The following is a 21188-nucleotide window of genomic DNA, read 5'->3' as shown; positions in this document are numbered from 1 at the left end:
GGGACTAATAGCTATGATCCACCCATAGGATCTGTGGGACTCATAAGATAACACATCTAATGGTGTTTACGGTGAAGTCATGTCATATTTACACATGACTTATGTAAATTTGACCATATGGGTCTGGGAGAGAAACAGAGTTTATATAGGATCCAAACCCAGGCTTTTCTCAGTCCCTCCACTGGAGCCAAACATGTAACCTCAGGTATGGGTCTACCTGGCACCATGTAGATCAGCCTCTTGCTGGGCCAAGTGTACTGAGTGGGATTTTCTGCATTACAACTTCTTTATATGGCTGTGAACTGACTGAAGTGATCATGTGCAAGTTGCAGGCTGGTAGACTTTGTAAAGAGACTGTAAAAAGAAACCCATCCCTTCATTTGTGAGATTTATGCCAATTATCCTGAACTTTTATGCTTTCAAAGCCATAGCAACTTTGGATTACTGAGGAATCCTAATAGAAATGCCAAAATGAGCTTGCACTGTGGTCACCTTTCCAGTGGAGCTAAGTGGTCAGTCAGATCATTAAAGATTCAAGGACACTTCTATCAGTGTCCCCTCACCTGCTCATGGAGAGTCGTCACAGTAAGTGAGCTCTTCCATCCAGTTCCTGCCACCACAAAGGTGCTGGGACAACAACAAAAGAGGAGCTCAGAGCATGAAATGAAAGGCTATCTTGGAAGTACAATTCTCGTGTGTGTGTGTGTGTGTGTGTGTGTGTGTGTGTGTGTGTGTGTGTGTAAAACAGAAGTTAACTTTGTGTGGTATTATTCCTCAGGAGCAGTCTACCTTATTTTCTGAGACAGTGTGTAAATCTGAACCTGGGGCTCAGCAAGTAGGCAAGGCTGGATGACTAGTAAACTCCAGGATCCCCCATACCTACACCCACAGCGCTGCTACAGGTGGCATATCACCACATCCAGCTTTTTATGTGCATTTTGAGAGACAAACTTAGGTCTGTGTGCTTGCAGGACAAGCTATTTACTCATTGAGCTATCTTCCCAGTCCCCAAGTTTTTATGTAAGCTAAACAAAACAAAACGAACTAACAAACAAAAAAACCCAAAAAGCAAAATAAAACAAAAAATCCAAAACCACCACCACCAACAGCAAAATCAAGGAAACAACCCAGAGTTCTTCTTGGGTGTTGTGTGAAGTGATTATGTTTTTTGTTGGTTTAGATATGGGAGGAACCACAATGTTTGGGGAAGCCCAGGTCTGCAAAGCTCTTTATTAAGTGTTGATTTAATAATATATATATATAGAAGTTTAAGTGATCCTATCTTTAGAATCAGAACACAGGAGAGAGAAACTTACAGAAGAACGGTCATTAGAGCTCTCATCTTAAGATAGCATGGGATGCTCGAAAGTATAGGGCATTACAGTAGATGCTGCAGTCAGGGTCAGACAGAGAAGAGAACAGGTGCAGGGAGGACATCACCCAGCACAGACCGGTGTCACTTAGCTTCTTGTCTTGTGTATGAGGACAGAAGAGGACACGTTCTGCACACATGTGACAAGTTCAACCAAGGACAATGTGGAATTTTCACTCTGAGTGAATTAATGATATACTTCCTAAAATCACACGAAGTTGTAGAACTTAAAAAACATCCACAGTGGCCTGAGTTAGAGTTCATTCTCGCCTTTAAAAGATGGTACCATCTGTTGTTCGGTACACAAATAACATAGCCCAAGCCATAAGGACAGACACAATGTGCTGGGTGAGGGAAGAAGAAATCACTTGCACTCGTGTGGTTTAAAGGCTACAAGCATTTTAACACAGCCTTGTGTCTGTGGGAAACACAAAATATGGGAAAGAGAGACACATTCCAAATGGCATGAGGTGATTCATTGTTACTGAGTAAGTTAGAAATGAATGCTAGTAACTATAACTGCACAGATTCTTAGGTCCTTAGAATCCTGGAAACCAGTCCGTTTGGGCAGTGAATCAGGGCACTGTACCCCTCCTAGGGAGGATATTCAGTTGTTTGAAGACCTCCTAGCAAGGAGTCTCTAAACAAAGGTTTATGCTAGAAATGGCCAAATGCCTGCTGGCTTTCATTCAGCTCCTCTGAGAGTATGCACAGAAGATAAGAGCTATCTGCTTCGGGGTTTATACTGCCCCATTCAGAACCCTCCTACCCCACAGGAGAACCCCCTGTGGTCACTTAACTTTGGCATTTCTTTCCCAACTCTGACATGGGGCTGAGGTGCTCAGATATTGTGTAAATTCATGCACTAGAATAGGTTCATATTCACAAACCAAAATGATCAGGTGCCATGGTCATAAAGATAGATGACGTACAAAGCACCCAAGAACTTATTCAAACCACAACACAGCATAGATGTAGACCCCGAGGGAAGACTTCTTTCCTCTCAGGGAGTGGGATGAGATTGAACCAGTCTGCCTTCTCTTCCCAGTGTCGGCTCTGACCCGAAAAGAGCAGCCTACTCCTCTCTCATCATCAGAGTCTCCTGCCTACAGGAGGCTGCTTGGCTGTTCTATGTGCTTCTTGGCAACTGCAGGTCTCTGGTTCTCCTCCTTTAAATGACCATGGTGGTTCTTTTGTTGTGCTTTTTCCTGTTGTGGAAGATAAAAAAGAAGCCTGCTATGTCACACAAACTCAGGAACATTAGGGGTTTGATTCTATATCTCTGTTGAAGTTCTGATGGGTTTGCGCATGCAGTCAGATTTAGAGGTGTTTATTAGGTGCTTGGATTTGGGAGTTTCTTCCAAGATGTATCAGTGATTCATGCCAGAATCAGCTGCTTTAGGAAACCTAAGCCCAAGTCTACACACAGCATGACTCTGAGTCCCTGTCATTGATTTTAGGTGATTGGAAGTGTCTTTAGCGTGGTATAATCTGTGCTTTGTACCACTTACAATGTCTGCACATGGTGTCATCACTGTCTCCTTTGTTCCAAAGGTGTGATGTCTCAAATGAGTACAACAGGAAGAAAGGAAGATAAATGATCAGCTTACACAAGATTGGATGCTGTGCTCCCTATACCCATGTCGCAAAGTACCAATATAAGAATAGGGACAGGACACAGCATTGGGTGGCCAAAGTGGGCCTTCAGAGGATGGGACATGGAGATGAGAGCTGAATGCCCAGCAGGACCCATACCTATGAAACAGAAAATACCAAGGCAGAAAATACGAGGCAGAAGGGCCAAGTTCAAGCCTCTTTTCATGTGCATAACAGAAATGAAAGATACACTACTGTATACAAAAGCCATTTGAGAGAACTCAGCAACCCAACATTGTCAGAGTGAAATTGGGGTGATGACTCAGCGAGTAAAGCACTCACTCTGTGAGTGTAAGGCCCAGACTTAGTGCTCCCAGGACCCACACAAGTGTCAGGTGGGCATGGCAGCCTTCCTTGCAACCCCAGAGCTCAAGATATGAGGGCAGGAAATACCTGGGGAAAGCTGCTAGCCAGACTAGTCAAACTGGTGAACTGTGGGTCCAAATGAGAGACCTACTTTAATATACTAAGGTGGAGAGCAACTGAGGAAGACACCTGGCATAAACCTCTGGCCTCTACACATAGAAGATAATATTGGCTATATTTTTCATGCCAGTTATAGAAGCAAGCTATCTTGGAGCTGAAGGGATGGCTTAGCAGTTGAGAGCATTTGCTATTCTTTTAGAGCCTCTAGGTTTGATTCCTACCTTCTACATGACTGCTTGCAATCATCCATAACTCCAGTTTCAGGGATGCTGACACTTTTATTTACCTCTGGGGGCAGTGCATGCACATGGGCACATAAAGCCTGTACACATAATATCAATAGGTTTAAAATTTGTTCAAAAACAATCTTAAAAAGGTACCAATGAAAATGTTGTAGGATATCTTTGAGGTTGAAGACTTTTTGGGTATACCACAGCTGTAAGGTAGAGAATATTTGGAGGTGTTTCCTTCCAGCCCAGGATGTCTCTTCAGGGAAGGAACATCAGAAATCCTTCAAGTTGGCATAAAAGGCAGTAGTGTAGTTAGGGAGTTATCTGTAACTCCTAAGCTGGCATATGTTAAAAACACATATGCAAATTAACTAGGAAACATAAGAACTCAAATAGAAAAGCAGGCAAATGATATGTTAGGGATTTCTTAGGAGAAAAGTAAAAATGGTTAGAAGGTCTTATTGGTGGTGGCCTAGACTTAATGAGCAGGGTTTCCAAACCTTTTCACCCTAGGTTCCTTTTCATGGATGATGCACATGTCTCAGTTGCTGGGGTTTTCAGCTTCTTCCTTTACTGGACTCTACCCACAGAGAGAAGGAATAGTCTGGCCTAGGACATGCCTTCTTCTAGTTCATATGAGGCCACAAGGCCCAGCCTACCTGCTGTTTGGGACAACTTTGAAGCTGTAGTATTGCCATGTTGCTGGTTTGCTTCTTTTCCTGCACAATCATATCACTTCCATGTACATCTGAGGAGAACATCCCTGAATTGGTCTGAGCTCTGCAGAGATTATGGGAAATTGTCTCAAAGGGCTGTGGAGCTCAACAAGTCCCACCATCTGTTATGGACAAGCTGAAGTTGTAGAAAAACCAGTGATACAATACAATTCCTGTCTGAACCTGACAGACTGAGAACCAGGGAGCAAGCAGTGCAAATCACAGACCAAGGCTGAGAGGAGAAGACTCAGTGCATCTGAAAGCAGAAGGGAAAAATCCTCCCTCCCTCCCTCCCTCCCTCCCTCCCTCCCTCCCTCCCTCCCTCCCTCCCTCCCTCTCTCCCTCCCTTCCTTCTTCCCTCCCTCCCTCCCTCCCTCCCTCCCTCCCTCCCTTCCTTCTTCCCTCCCTCCCTCCCTCCCTCCCTCCCTCCCTCCCTCCCTCCCTCCCTCCCTTCCTTCTTCCCTCCCTCCCTCCCTTCCTTCTTCCCTCTCTCCCTCCCTCCCTCCCTCCCTCCCTCCCTCCCTCCCTCCCTCCCTCCCTTCTTCTCCCTCCTTACCCCATCTTTCCTTTCCTTCCTCCCCATTTCTCCTTCTTTCCTTTCTTCCTCTTTCTCTCCTTCTGCCTATCTTCCCTTCTTTCTTCTCTCACAATGCTGAGCCTGGGCTGTGAGGTCAGGGTGCTGTGTGGTCAGGCTTTGGTGAGGATGCTTGCCACCTGCTCTCTGTGTCCCCACGTGGAGGAAACAGAGCTAATGAGCTCCCTTGACCCCTTTCATAAGGTCAGTAATCCCATCCCTGAGTCTCTAGCCTTATAATCTGATATTATCCAAAACGTTATACATCTAATAATGTTCTCTTATGGTGGGATTTCCATATAGGGATTTGGAGGGGGAAAGGATTTGATCCATTGGAAAGTCCCATCCACAGGGCTAAAAAGTGAAGAGTTGATCATTGCATGTAAAGTTCTTTCCTTCCCTTTGAACCATGAAGCCCAGAGGTTATATCCTCACATGGTGTCCAGACAGGCAGTATTATGGGTGTTCAACAGGTGCATTCTAAGCAAGATATGGAGGGAGATACAGCTTGATCATGGGCTTGCTTCTTCCAATGGCGAACTAAGTTTAGTGTAGCAAATTACAAGTGAAAGCATCTGCTTCTGAGACAGGAGGGAATACGAGTTGTATGACAGAAGTATTCCATATTGCAAGGAATGTTACATTGTGCTTACAATGAACGGATGGGTGTCTAACTGTCTGTCTATCAAAATACTGCAGTTGGGTGAGCAGGCATGGAGCACAAAGGCATCAGTCATACCACTTACCAGCTAGGGTGGGCCAGGCATTCTGTTAGCAATCTGTACTTATACAGTAAAGGTAAATATTCATAGACATCATGTCCTTTGTGTTCACGTATTTCATGACATAGTAACCCCACTTCAGGGTGAGCCCCGGAGAATGTCTTGTATGGGCTAATGGTTTTATATTTGTTTTGTTAAATGTGGTCAGAGGACCCATCAAAGGGGAAATAAATGGCTAAGTCATACATGGCTAGTAGATCCTGTAGAATGTGTGGTAGAAGTAGATGGTGACACCGAGTGTCATCCAGCCCTGAAAGACAACAGCACCACAACAGTAAGAGATGAAATAAGAGCTAGTTTATTATCATCTGTATACATTAATGCCCCCTCTCCAGGCATTGCCTACTGAATGCCTTCCTTAACTCGTTCCTCCTAGCAGAATATAGGCACACAACTCTTACTAACATATTTTCCACCCAATTTTAAAAACTAATTTTATGTTTAGGATTCTAAATCTTAATACAACATCTAAAACAAAGCTACACCACAATCTAAGTACATTACTGTCATCATAGCCTATGCAGCTGTTTGCTGAAGAAGACTGTCTGTTAGGAGCTGTGCAGAACACAATTCCTCCTCCTGTGGTGGATTGCTTTCCGTGAAGATTCTGGTTTGGAGTTTTTGGCTAAATATTTCTTAGAAATAATGGGTTAGAGGCTCCTATTTAACATGTTCATAGTTTAAAAATGAGTAATGTGCTTAGTAGAGATGTAGCCATGAGAGAATGATATATACTATATATACCACATTAAAATGAGTGTCTGTGTAGGAGAGGGATCAGAGTAGAGTAGGATGAAGAATCTAGAGGAGAAAGGGCTTGTTTTCTCAGAGTGATGACAGCACTCATCTGTAGGTCTCTCACTAACTACCCTTTAGTTTATGAAAAAAGGAGCTATCCCTGCTGTCTCCTTTACTACTGCCTCTTCCACTACCACCACCATCATCTCCATCCTCAAAATGACCTGTACCTCTGACATAACTACTTACCATCACAACCTCTACCAGCAGTGGCGCTGTCTTACCCATCACCTCCACCATCACTGCCTTTGCTGTTCCCTCTACCACATCACACATATTCCATACCATAGCCACTACCAGTCCCACCACTGTGACCCTCTTTCCATCTACTACCGGTACCTCCATTATCATCACCATTACCATGGCTGCTCCCATTATCTCTTGATACTGCTCCTGCCACCCACATCTGCCACAGTCCACAACCATCACCACCACACCCATATCCATTGTCACTACTGCCATCTCACCATAACTACTATCTTTTCCACTATTACTACCTCTACCTCCATCACCATGGCCACCACTTCCAATATCAGCATCTCACCAACTTCACCATAGCTACCTCTGCCATCATTAGCACCACTGTCATTACTTTTACCTACACCATGACCTCTACCTCCACTGTCACAATCTCACCATTACCACCACCACACTCCCACAACATATCTTCCTGATTCAGTTATCATCACCACTTCTACCTCCACCCCCTCCTCTTCCCTATCAGCAATGTCATCATGACCACCATCATACCAATTCCATTTCACCGACATCACCACCATCAGTACTATCTACACTACCTCTACTACCATACTGCAAAACTGAACTACCAAGAGAATTGTCCAAAGGAAGTAGCAAACACATAAATTCATAAAACAGCCCATCTTGTCATTAGTGGTGGTAAGAACTGATGAGCCAGCATCATTCTCTGAGAGAAGTAAAATACAAGAGAGCAGCACACTGAGGAAGGGAGGCAAGCTGGGAAGCAAATCACTGAGGACCCATTCAACACTGGTGGACAGGGCTGGCCCCAAGGCTCTGCTTGGCTTCCCCCTACACTGCTGCACTAGGAAGAGGTGGGTCTGGTGAGGGCACATGGCATCTTTGTTGATCTCACATAGGCCAGCCCACTGTCTGCCCAAATCCTGCTCTACTGCTTTGAACACAATCCATTGTTTCATAGGCAAAGAACAGCTTCAGCTTTCCTGCCATCTCTGTCTAGAAAGAGTCTCTACTCCCTATGGGAAGCTCAGCTCAAGATCTTTTCTCTCCAGCTCAGCCACAGGAGGAGCCAAGTATTCACCCCCATAGCTTTTAAGAGAATTTACTGATGTTCATAAACTGAGAGCTTTGCTTATGTAATCCTTTCTAGCCTCACCACTCATACCTTTAAACATCCACTGATGTTCAGCGTGTCTTCACTTAGTCGGTGATTAGGAAGCCTGTACATACTTAATCTTCCTTCCTAAATCAACCCTGGAAACCAGCACCTTAATATTGTTGCTCCTGCTCATCTCGGAATCTCTTCCAAACCTACCTTCTCTGTATCGAGTGCTTGGCCCTCAAAGCTGGAGGCTCTGGGATAGGAGTCTAGATGCTGCACATCCTGCATCATGTATGTTCTTCAGTCCAAGGTCCCCACATCCATTTCCTACCCATTTCCACTTGCAAACAGAAGTTAGATTTCTGTGCTCTGTAAATTTCATTTTTTTTTTCCTTCCAGGATTGATGGCTGCTCTTCTTTCAACTTACTAGAGGCTAAATACTAGTGTGGAGGAAAGGTTTTGGTATAGGAAAGAAACTTGTGCAGAAGTCTTCCAAGGACTCAGTGTCTCTTGTTCTCAATCCCGACAGTAATTGTATTTGACATGATACAGGATACAAGATGCTTTCCTAAGAGTCTGCATGTAAGATCATGACAGCAGCACTGTATACTAGGGATGCCACCTCTAAGTGCCCCATTCTGTAGTTGCTATAATCTGAGGCCTGGAAAGAGGGATACCAATGGCCTAGGTCCAGAGCATTTGCTTCTGTTCTTGGTCCCATTTGCTCTCACTTAACCTCTCCCTTCACAGGGTGGCCATGTTTTTCCAACTGCATGAGTGTGTACTGTGAGCTTCTTTCTAGCTCACAAATCTGTTCTTACACTCTCTTCCTAAACTAATTCCTACAATACCCTAATAGGCACTCCCAGTTGGCCAACCTGTTCCCAGTTGGACAAAATGTTCTCATTTGTCCTCTCATCATGGCTTTCTGCTCACTACAATGTCTATGACTTATTTATATGCTGTAAATGCGAGCAGGAGTTTCAAGCAAGCGACATAACAGTCTGTCAAGCTCCACTCGGATTAGTTCTAATGTAGGGCTGGTGTTACTTTCTAGTCCCAAAATATCTGATTGAAAAAGTTTGCATTTCATGTGAGGGGCTGGGGGGGGGGTGTGGGCATGAGTGTAAAGGCCAGGCCAGCCTGGCCCTGTGCCAGGGTTGGATGGCAGGAGCCATCTTTGCAGTTCTCAGTGCACAGGCTGTGCCTGGATAGCCAAACTACAGGAAATAGAGAGCTGACATTGATAGCTTTCTGATAGCTCTCGTGTACAGACAAGAGCTCAGGGTGACCTCTGAGGAGGTTCCAAAGCAGCCTCCATCGCCACTCTCAGCCTCAATGTCTATTTTCTGCTGCAATGTGTGTCTGCAAGTTCCCAGGACTGTATGTTTTTATAGCTTTTGCTTTGGGTTTTCTTCCATGCTTGCTTACCACAGACTGCTGCTTCTGATAGCTGGGTCCTTACACTGGGGTGCTGCCTCCTACTCATACTTTCAAACGTGAAGGTTAGTCATTGCCTGGTGTCTGGGAGTGATGGGACTTGAGCATTTCTCTGGTCACCAGCTGAGCTGTGAGGTCTTGGAGAACAGGCCCCTGCTTCCCCTCTCCATTCTCAGTGCTGGCCACTCAGTTTGCAGGATGAAAGACTGAAAGATAGTAATTTTCTGGTTTAATTCTCTCTTATATCCCATACAAACTTATAGCATTCCAGTATCAAGGAAAATGGAATGGTCTAACCAGAGACTATTCCAAGAAGGGTTTGCTTGCTGTAAAAGGAATTTGATGTCCACTTACACTTTAGGCTCCCAAATGTGCTTGTTTTATAACAATTAAACTCATTGCTTCTTCTTTTGACAAACTTGAACAGGTTCGAACTTGTTGTTGATGCTGCCAAAGAGCTCATGGTTATGTGAGGCTCACTGAAAGACATGAAGGAGGTAGAAATAGAGGGATTCCCCTGCCTTAAAGTTTACTTCTCAGATCATGTGTGTTGGGATGAGTGGAGTTCCTACCTCAATGTACCTTCTGTGAGCTGGAACAGTACTAGGAGAAGGTTCTTTGTAGTTGAGATCACATAGGCTCTTAAGGCAGGATCCTGGATGAACAGTAATCCTGTAATATCAACAGATTAAAAGAATTCTGTGACGTGATGGGGTTGGGGGCAGGGGCATCTGTAGCCAGAGAACACCAAGTCTTGTTGGAAGTTACCAGAAAGGGGAGGCAAGTATGGAGTTGATTCTTCCTTGGGTCACCTTACCCTCTGCTCTCCATCATGAAGGTTAGGAAAGCATGCAATTTTATTGCTCCTAGTCTCTGAGTTTGGTGCCATTTGATCTAGTAGCCATAGGTAATGAATACAGAGTGGCTCTCTGATAGGCAGAGAGCAGGAGTCTGGGATCCTGACTCTCTTGAATGACTTACTCAAACATTCAGCTCCATGCTTAAGGTACCTCTGACATCCTATTGGGGAGAGATGTGTCACATGTCTTTGGGAGCATTGCCTGATTTGGTTGGTTTCTTGTCAGCAGCAGACAATTGGACTCAAGCCTGATGTCCAAGTGGTTAAGCCCCTGAGACCTTGATGAGAAATTTTCATTGTGTACGTGACTTCTCACCAGAGACTATGAAAGCCAGAAGATCCTGGACAGATGTTATACAGACACTAAGAGAACACAAATGCCAGCCTAGGCTACTATACCCACAAAAACTCTCAATTACCATACAGGGAGAAACCAAGATATTCCATGACAAAACCAAATTTACACAATATCTTTCCATGAATCCAGCCCTTCAAAGGATAATAAAGGGGATTAAAAAAGAAAAGAAAAGAAAACCAGAAAATGAAAAGGACAGAACCTTCCAGTGCACCATGTTGTTGTAACTGACTCCATGTTTTCTCTCTTGCTGGGTGATCAAAACTACCCTTTGCCAACTCAGTAGCACCAGGAAAAACAGACATGCAGAGCATCTCAGAAATGAGGTCATCTTTTCAAGTGTGTATGTTAATGATCTCTTTCATGTGAAGCAATTGTAAAAGCAAGTAATTATTGTCATTCCTAATATCCCAATGCCAAATTGTCAACCCCAGTTGCTGGGGAGTAAGTGGGTGTCAGGCTTGCTGATCCCATGCATGGCGGAACACTGTTGATAAGATATATTAGCACCATTATATAATTTCACCAGGTAGCCAGGGAACATGTCAGCAACTTCATTACACTTATGCGCTTGTTTGCCCAGTGTCGGGAAAAGAAGAGCAATTTGGAGAAATGCATGTGGCTTAGTAGTGGTGGAGCAGCTTTGCCTGCGAACACCTCAGGCGTTCTGGAACACTCTGGCACAGGAGGCTAGTATCAGAGGTTTCTCCCTGCAGCCAATGGGGCTGCATATCTGTCTCACAGCTCTAGAAATGCTAAGCAGGTAATTAACAAGTCATAAGGTACAGGTGTGCCAGGTGAAGTTTGGTAAATTGCTTTTGATCTAAATTGAGATGCTTTGGGGATTTAACTTCTTAGACAAAAAGGGCATAAATAAATGATCAGGATTTTAAGGTTGGAACTTGCAAGCAAACTCTAAAATGTCTTAATGCACTGAAGGAGGTGGAGCAGGGAAGCAGGTGGAGGCTGGTGTTGTGTTGGTTCTGCTAAATAGCTCCTTGCTGTACTATGGTGAATGCCACGTGGTGGTCTGGAAGTCAAATGTTTCCTAAGGGGCGGGCATGGAATGCTCTTGATGCCTCTAGTTCCATTTTTTATATCCTAAGAGGTAATAAGTAAGGAGAAGTAGTTAGTCATACTCACTGGAACTGAACTCTGCGTCATCCAGGGATGGCTTGTCAATCAACAGGGTGAAAGGCCCTAGGAGTTGCTATGAGACCCAGCATCCAGGATCCCTTTGTGGGACACATGAGCTCTAGCTGCTTATCTGAATCTAGTATCTAATCCTCTATAGAGAGCAAGCCATTTACTCCAGCCTCCCGACCCCCCCCCCCCCAAAAAGCAGATCTCCTCTGTCTTGAAAGTGGGTCTCTTCCATTGCCATCCAGTCCCTATGATGGTGTGTTGGTTGTGCTCTTTTAGTTTCCACCTTTGGCCCTTGCTTATGGTAAGACTTGAGCTCGGGCAAGTGACCACAAGGCTGAGGAGGGAATTGGTATTTGGGTCTCCAGCTCCTTCTCTGTTAGGTCGGTAGGTCATAGCTTCTGTTAAAACCATCAGGGGTACAACAGCTCACTCCTGTGCATCTGTAGCTGCCTGGCTGTGCTCTGCAGTGGTCCTGCTGCTTGGAGTGTGTTCTGGCCAATGTTGTCTGTGGGAAGCCCTGATCCTGTCTTCCCAGCATGGGTTGAGAAGTGCTCAGACTTCTGAAGGAACTCACCTCCTGGGTCTTGTGTGTGTAGAAGTTTATATGGTTTGAATCGTATCTTACTGATCCATCTACTTAGCAGATGGTGGAGCCACACTAGGACTAGAGGACAAGAGTCAGGAGCTTGTCCTTGTCGTGAGAGAAACAAGAGGCGAACCATCCTACATTACACCTCAGGTTTTGCAGCAATGCCCTGTGGAGGGTAAGCAGGGCACCTCCAGACCTCAGAGAGGCCTCACTGTGTAACTTTTTTAGGAGAAGGATGAAGTGATGTGAAGAGCATTGTGGGTAGTGTGTAAGTCTGGGTGTGAGCACACTGGATGGGAGGAAGGCAGGATGGCAGGGTCATCGTGCTGGGCAGCTATGGATGCAATCAGAGAGGTTAGGAAGGGACTGGGTATTGATTTAGGGGATTTTGGAGAGCTACTGTAAGTAGGCATGGTGATGGTCTTAGATGCTTTGATGTCATTGAAAATGGCTGGGGTGTCACAGCTCTTCCTGCTGTTCCATCCTAATGGGAGCTGTTAGAATGGCAGTGATGTTGGGGACAGTGAGGGGTACACACCAAGATGAGCCTGGGAATGGGTCTGTCAGAGCCTGTGGCAGGTGAACTGGATCTAGGCATGATACTGAGGTGTGTCCATGGAGTGGCACTGATATCTGGCCTATGTGACCACAGTGCATACAGTGTCTTTGAGGTGAGCTCTGCACTGCCAGTCCGTTCTCTAGACTCATTGGTAGAGCCAGAAGCTAGACCAGCTGTTGGAAGGAAGAGCTGGACATGCTTGTAAGTGGCAGCACTAATCTCTGCATGCAATGAATGGGAATGAATCCCTGGAATCTCACAGGGATTCAAAAGTAAAACAATTAGGTAGGAAGGAAATAGGCACCAGTTGTTAAAAATACCACCTACTTTCCTTCTAGTGAGCAGGCAGCTCCTTCCTCCTTCCTCCTTCCTCCTTCCTCCTTCCTCCTTCCTCCTTCCTCCTTCCTCCTTCCTCCTTCCTCCTTCCTCCTTCCTCCTTCCTCCTTTCCTCCTTTCCTCCTTTCCTCCTTCCTCCTTCTGTTCTTACCTTTTCTCTTCATACTTCTTCTTTTTTTCATCCCCCTTTTCTTACTCTGTCTTGTTTCTATTCCTACTTCATATCCTCTGTCCCTTTGTTCCTCTGTCCCCTCCCTCCCTCCCTCCCTTCTTCCCTCCCTCCCTCCCTTCTTCTCTCCCTCCCTCCCTCCTGCCCTCCCTACATTCCTTCCTTCCTTTTTCCCTTCCCTCCTATTTCCCTGTCCTCTTTCTCCCTCTTCCTTCCTTGAGTAGAGGCAAATGGGAGCACTTCACCAAGAGTCTGTGGGGAGGGTACCTAACTTCTTTAATAATTAACTGTCACCACTAAGATCACACAGTCAAGTGACCCTAGAGTTCTTAGACAGACATTTCGATCAGCAAAGTGTTGGTGTTGTATTTACTTGCTCTCAATCCCTCTCCATTCCACTCCCTTTTCTTTCTTAAGAAGAATATGCATAAGGGGAAGGGGTGGCTTCTCCCCAGCATGACTAGAAGGTATTTGGGGTTTCTGTGTTGTGCTATCTAAGTCTTCTCCTTGTCCACCTTACCTATTCTTCTACACGGAGAGTTGTGTACTGAGGACCTAGCATGGTCACCTCTCCTCTCAAAATAGCCTGTGACCTCATGAGTGAATGGCCAATCAGGAAAGGAGTGTGCTGTGACCTCATGAGTGAATGGCCAATCAGGAAAGGAGTGTGCCACATGCCTGTATGTTCACTGGGGTAGACCTAGAGGGGCTCTGGGCTAGCAATCTAGGTAGTGGGGTAGGCCACTGCTGACTGCAAAGGTCAGGAACAGGAGCCATCACCACCACCAGGGTCATCTCTTGGGGACAGAAATCCTCACACAGGGCTCCTGTTCCCACCAGGAAACTCAGTGTAAGTATTTACATGAGAATCTTTCCTTTTATATAGATACTACTGGCCACATGCCTACTATGTCCCAACAAAGCCATAAAAAGTCTCTCTGTGAGTAGCTTATGGGGCTGGAAAGATGGTTCAGCTTGTGTTTGCCAGGCAAGCATAAGGACCTGGGTTCAGTCTCCCAGATCTCATGTTAAACCATCAAAAGCCACAGCAGTAAACCAGGCACAGCAGCATAGGCGATGTACTTGTAACCAGTGCTGGGGAAATGGAGACAGAAGGATTCCTGTGGCCACCAGACAGACAGAAAGCTCAGGTTCAATGAAAGAGCCTGTCTCAAAAAGGAAAGTACAGAGCAATTGGAGGAAGAGAGCCCTCACTGACCTCTGACCTCCACAAGCACACACACACACACACACACACACACACACACAGACACACAGAGCACAGCATGGCAGAAGCTTCCCCAGATGTGCAGGAGCTGTGCACAGCCACCTACTGCTGAAACCCGGGAGCTCTTTTCCACACTTCCAGCTGTGCTTTCCTTAGGAAGTCCAGAAAGGCCTCCGGCTGCATATGGCACTAAAAATATTGTGGAACTCTTTTAAAGAATCTTTCACCCCCCCCCCAAAATGACCAGTATACCCTGTTGAACACTGTTCTTCTTATAAGTTATCAACAGACATTTACAAGCCATTAACAAGAAAGTTGCACCGTTTTGCACAATTTCCAAGCTCAGTACTGAATTTAGTAGGCACAGGACAGAACTGTGATCTTCTCAAGGTGTCTGAAGGCATCTCACTAGCTTGCCTTGCCATTCATTCAAGAGGTTGCAGGCCTTGCTACAGGCTCTGCCAAGGCACACTTCACATCTCTAAGAACGTTATTTCCTTACGTGTGTTTTTATCCTAGACCACTCTTCTGGCTCTCAGCTATGATTCCAGCTTGTAGATTAAGGTGCTTTGTTTTGGGAATTGTAGTACCTTATTTTTAAAGTTATTTCAGAAATTTCTACTAACTTCTAGAAGTCATTGTGCATATTTTAAAGTGTTCTATTTTAGGACTTTCAATGCAGCATCTGAATTTATATATCTCAGATGTGCTGCGTTTCCTGAGTTAACATCAATGAATCTCCCTAAGACAGAAGTGGAAATGTGCTGCCACCCATTACAGAGCACATTGATACAGTGGGACACAGCTCTTCCTTCCTTCCTTCCTTCCTTCCTTCCTTCCTTCCTTCCTTCCTTCCTTCCTTCCTTCCTTCCTTCCCTCCCTCCCTCCCTCCCTTTCTCCCTCCCCCCTCCTCTCTTTCTTTGTCACCTAGGAAACTCAGCTCCATAACACAGACATGGAACCTGCTGTTGATCACAGTCTACTTGACCTTAGAACAACAGGCTCATGTTCACTTCCTGATTCCTGAACAAAGCTTAAATCTAATAAGATGAAGGAAAATAACTGTAAGTAAAGTACTTCTCATTTAAGTAATGTTCTTGTTTGTGTTTTGTGATTTATAGAAGTGATGAATTCTTGCTGACTGGCATGCCACTGCTTAGAACTCCTCCCCACAGAGCACTCTGAGGACCTTATAAAACATCCTTGACACAGAAAAAATGAATTGTTATAAAATTTACTGGCCCACAAGCCTACCTCAGCCCCCAGGATGGGGCTTTCTCCCTAGTGGAGCCAGTGACACATTCATCTGCTGCTTGGCCATGGCCTAGAGCAGCTACTTTTCAAAGTTTGACTCTCATGTTAGTTTGGAGTGGACCTGAAAGGGAAAAATTTTTGGTTTTGTTTTCTAATGTTTTACTGTTTCAGTCTCTCAGAAAGAGATCATTCTGGGGCTGAAGAGATAGTTCATTTGGTAAAGTGCTTGCCAAGAAAGCAAGAATCTGTAGGTTCAATGTGGAGCAGGCTTGTGCGCACAGTGGGAACACAGAACACACTGATAATCCCAGCGCTGAGGAATCCCAGCGCTGAGGAGATAAGAGGCAAGAGGATTTTGGGGGTCTCTGGCCAGTAGCAAAGAGACTCTGTTCAAAAATACAAGATAGATAGCACCTCTAGACAGCTCCTGAGGTTAACCTCTGACCTCTATCTGTACACACACACACACACACACACTAGCAAATAAAAAGCAGTGTGGGACCCTGGGGAGCCTAACTCAGGCTGGTGCTCCAGGTGCACAATCCTCTGTTCCACACTGGTTTTTGAAGGATCCTCTAAAGGTTCTATGTTGAATTTAATTTCCATCATGAGGTATTAAGGGAATTTAATTTCACTGTCAGGTATAGTGCTGGGGCCCTTAGGAGCCATTAGGTAAGGTTATGGGGAGAGCTTCCTATTAAAATCCGGGTAGCTTTCTAAGAAGAGGAAGACATAGCCCATGACTCTTGCCATGTGACATTCACCATAGCTGGGTCTCTGCCAACAAGGTCACCGCTAGAAGTAGCCTCTCCATCTTGGGTCAGAACTTGAGTTGATAAACCCCTTTTCTTCATATAATAGCCCTTGTCAGGCATTTTGTTACAATCATGCAGACTGGCCTAGTGTAGGCATCTTACGCAGAGGCCCAAGGCTTACATCTGGCTCAATTTATAGCTCAGTCAAGCACCTTGAAACTAATTGTCTTCCTAAGCCTTTTTATAAGTGTTTATTTATTCATAACTTTAAAAATAGATTTCCATGATCTTGATTTTGTGGTAAGAAAGTCAAGTGTTACAGCAGGCTTGTGAAGAACAGTACCGAGGCCCAGGAGCCCCACTCAGACACAGAAGGAAGGAGCCCCACAAGTGCCTAGTTCAGGGTCAGAGCAATGGTGACCGGTATTGAACAACATCCAGTCTATCAACATATTATCTTTAATTTTTGGTATGTAACTTTCCGATTCTTATTTGTCCTTCTTCCATCCATTCCCCTTGAATTTCCACCATACAGTGAAATCAAAGGCACTTGGCCAGTGGAGGGCGCTCAGCAGGGACTTGTAAATATCTGATAGTTGAATTAAGATCAAAAATAAAATGTCACACTGCTGTCAGAGTCTCCCTGAGTTCTGCCTTCGGAGACATCTCATAATTAGGACAAAGGGATATTTGAGATTACGCCTTAAATAAACTGGGGCAGAACCACTTTAAGCCTCGCCAATTATTTTTAGCTCTGAGGCAGAAAACATGATTTTAGCTTTGGCACAATGTAGGGAAATAAGGCTGGGAGACCTTCAGCATTGGGGCCTCAAGGCCCATGTTGGAAGAGAAGCCTCTGGGATCACACTGCAACCCTAGGGGCCAGGCTAGAGCTGTGTACAACAGGGAACAGGGTGAGGTGCACTCTTACCTTGTGCTGTTTGTTTTTTCTTATATATTTCATGAGCTATTAGCCCCAGAGAAGGAAATGACAGCAGACCACAGAAATAATCTCACCTATTTGGCTGGTGAAATATAGAGTTTATTGGGGTTACATGCTGGGACGGTGTGACTAAAAGCCCATCTCAACTTGGGTGACCAGTCAGAAAAACAGCATTTGTAGCGTTTTCTCACAACTTGCAGGTCTGCTCTGGTCTCCTCCCCAGCAACTGCTACTTCTTGTTCCTGGGGGTAGGTGGGGGGAGGGGTGTCTTGTGAGTCTTGTAAGTTTCTGTATTTCCTGAGCCTTGTCAGTTGTCTGAGCTGCTCTGGTGCCTAGAAAAAGGAATGTGTCAGTTTTGAGAAAGTGGCTACACAGCTGGTCAGAGATGAGCTCGCAATGGGTTCCTTTTCAGCATGCTCATGCCTTTCCATGGCAAGGTGAATTAGAGGCCTGGGCTCCTGTAGGGAAAGAAGAGTGAGGGGTAAGGAACTCTCATAACCAGATGTGCTGGTGTTTACAGCAATCTTGATGGAAGAACTTTCTAGTCTTATCTCCACGATTTCTACCTGTGAGAACCAAGGTGCTGAAGGCTGAATGTGGGGATTGTGGCAACAGGGACATGACTTCATCCTCTTTCTGGGTCTTGCCAGCAAAACCTTCCCACAGAAAAACAAGACAAACTAGGCAGACAGCATCTTATGGGATGCCAACTTGGATTTCTCTTGAAGACAACAACTAGGTCTGAGCAATATGTGCATTGTGCCTAAACCATAAAGGCTGACCTAGGGAAACCCAACAAAATCTGATGAAGAAAGGGCAGAGCTAAAAGGATTAAGACTCAGAATTTTCCTTCATTTCAACAACATACTTTTGGTTCATAAGGCAGTAGTAGTCTTCATTACTTACTAGTTTTGTGTCCTGGAATAAACAGAACATCTGCCTTGATTTCTGGACTCCTTGTCTATGAGGAAGGGTACTGACATACATGTTGTAGGCTGCTCTGAGGACTTGATGATTGAGGGAAGGGGGTATCACCACCCAGTACAGAACGGTGGCTGTGTGATACACTCATGGAAGGATAATTCCCAGCTGTCCTTGACATAATGATTAATCAAAAGAACTGCAGCCTGTATACCATGGTGACACATCTCCAGAGAATAATAGGGTGACTGATACTGACTGTTGTGTGTGTCTCTGGCTCAGTGATGCTCTGTATCTGGCCAGGGCCTTCTCCCTAGGCTCTCCTCTAATGAAGGCATGAGAGGATGAGAGAAGCAGGTCAAAACTATTTCATAATAACCCCTCCAGCAGCAGGGCATGAGTGATCCATGACGGCCTCATTGTACAGCCTACAGTCTAAACTGCTGCTTTGGGGATCCAGTTTCCAGCATGTGAACTTTGGGGATACACAAAAATCACAGCAGTCTTGACCTAACCTCTTTTATTCATCTTTGAAAGAAGGTGACAAGGATGATTTTTTTTTGATTACATAGTTTTAATTAGATGCATTTATTTTATTATGTATACAACATATTGGCTTCCTGATCCTCCTTCCTCCACCTCCAGGTATGCACCACTAGGCTCATCTATAGTCATTCATCTTTAGTTGGTGTTTTCTCTGAAATGTTACTTTCTTCTTATCTTGAAGGTTAAGTTTGTATTGAGCTGTAAATGGTTGCTTAACCAGTTAATTATGTATGATTAAAACGAAAAGGCATTCAGACACAGTGGGTCTGGACTCTGTTGCTGTGATAAAACACCATAACAAAAAGCAAATTATGGAAGTGTTTATCTAGGCTATAGTTGAAAACAGGTAAGAGTTAATCATGGTGATCATATATTTAACTGCAAGAATGAAGAAGAAAGATAGGTTAAATAGATTAGATGATAGATAGATAGATAGATAGATAGATAGATAGATAGATAGATAACTAAATGTAGGATCAGGCTAAAGCTCTCACAACTTGTCCCCAGTAACATACATCCTCCAATAAAACCACGTTTTCTAAACCTCCCCAAACTCTTTCCCTTACCTTACTCCAGTTCCCTACATTTATGGTCTTTGCATGGATCACTGCCCTCTTACAGAAAGGCTTTGTTCAACCCTTTTCCATCTGATCCTTGAACTGTTAGTCAGACTATTAGACTTTTATGGCTCAGTTAAAATGCACCGACTTTATAGAAATCGCCAGCATCCCCACAATTAGACCTTTCCTTCCTCTTTAAGTGACAGGACACAACCTGTAGTATTTTCAAGGACACAGACCCTCTGTCTTTCTCCTTCTAGGATGGTAGGTGCTCTGAAGAAAGTGATTGTCTCTTTCAGGTTTAGAGTATTATCTTGGTCTATAAATGAATGTTGAAATTCAACACATGTGTTTATGTTTATTTTCCAATTTAATAATTGTGAGGAGGCACAAGTCCCTTCCGGTCAGCACCAGCACTGGGTCACATTGGGTGCGGAATCAGCGGACACCCCCATGGTCCCTCGAAGACTCTCCACACAATCTTAGGTTCACTGGTGAGCAGAACACAACATCAGTTCCAATCCAATTGCGCAGGACCTGAGACAGCATTAAGGAAGCAGAAAACTGGCCTGACCAGGGGCACAAGTCCCTTCTGGTCAGCGCCAACAACGACACACCTTGGGCTCAGAGTCAGCAGACACCCCCATGGTCCCTAGATGACTCTCCATGCGATCTTAGGATAACTGGTGAGCAGAACACAACATCAGTTCCAATCCAATTGTGACGGGCCTGTGACAGCAGGAACAAGGACACTGGAGCCCTTCCTGACCAGGGGCTCAGGTACCTTTTGGTCAGTTCTGGTTTACCTTGGTTTTGAACAGAGCAGACAGCTCCACGGTCCTCAAAGGAGACACCACTTCTAGGCACTGAAACATGCCCAGGATCTTAGGATAACAGGATCCCAGGATAACAGGAGCTGGATCACACAAATATTTCAGGGTCTCAGAGGAGCTTGACTGCCAAGAACTCTGACACACCCAGAATCTCAGGTTCACAGGAGTCCACAATCAAAGGATCACAGAGAAAGCTGGACTCTGAGGAGTCCTGAATCAACTAGGATTATAGGAAGGACAGGCTGCAATCAGATATATTGAGGGCAGCAAGCACTTGAGATAATCAGATGGCAGGAGGCAAGCGTAATAACAGAAGCAACAGAAACCAAGGTTACTTGGCATCATCAGAAGCAAACTATCCCACCATACCGAGTCCTGGATACACCATCACACCAGAAAAGCAAGACATGAATCTAAAGTCACTTCTTATGATGAAGATGGAGGACTTTAAGAAGGAAATAGAGGAAAACACAGGTAAACAGCTAGAAGTCTTTAAAGAAGAAACACAAAAATCCCTTAGAGAGTTACAGGAAAACACTACCAAACAGGTGATGGAATTGAACAAAACCATCCAGGATCTAAAAATGGAAGTAGAAACAATAAAGAAAACCCAAAGGGAGACAACTCTGGAGATAGAAACCCTAGGAAAGAAATCAGGAACCATTGATGCCAGCATCAGTGACAAAATACAAAAGAGGGAAGAGAGAATCTAAGGTGCAGAAGATTCCATAGGAAACATGGGCACAGCAATCAAAGAAAATGCAAAATGCAAAAAGATCCTCAAAACATCCAGGAAATCCAGGACACAATGAGAAGACT

The 21188-nt window shown here is 44.8% G+C and overlaps 2 long non-coding RNA genes across 2 annotated transcripts in view; one reads left to right on the top strand and one right to left on the bottom strand.

Annotated features, from left to right (window-relative positions):
• Positions 1-9680: 9680 nt before the first annotated feature.
• Gm35881 lies at positions 9681-11761 on the bottom strand. The gene is made up of 3 exons (XR_389806.1): positions 11674-11761; positions 9889-9988; positions 9681-9795 (listed from the first exon to the last, which is right to left on the bottom strand). It is a non-coding gene; the product is annotated as a predicted gene, 35881 (long non-coding RNA).
• A 3722-nt stretch (positions 11762-15483) lies between these two features.
• The window catches only part of Gm35688, a 114347-nt gene continuing 108642 nt past the window's right edge, over positions 15484-21188 (top strand). The window contains exon 1 of the long non-coding RNA XR_880914.1: positions 15484-15621. This is a non-coding gene — a long non-coding RNA (predicted gene, 35688). The remainder of the gene's footprint in view (positions 15622-21188) is intronic.

The sequence above is a fragment of the Mus musculus genome, chromosome 5, assembly GCF_000001635.26.
Source record: "Mus musculus strain C57BL/6J chromosome 5, GRCm38.p6 C57BL/6J".
Lineage (NCBI taxonomy): Eukaryota > Metazoa > Chordata > Mammalia > Rodentia > Muridae > Mus > Mus musculus.
The sequence above is the reverse complement of the archived record's forward strand: the minus strand, read 5'-3'. Positions and strand labels throughout refer to the sequence as shown.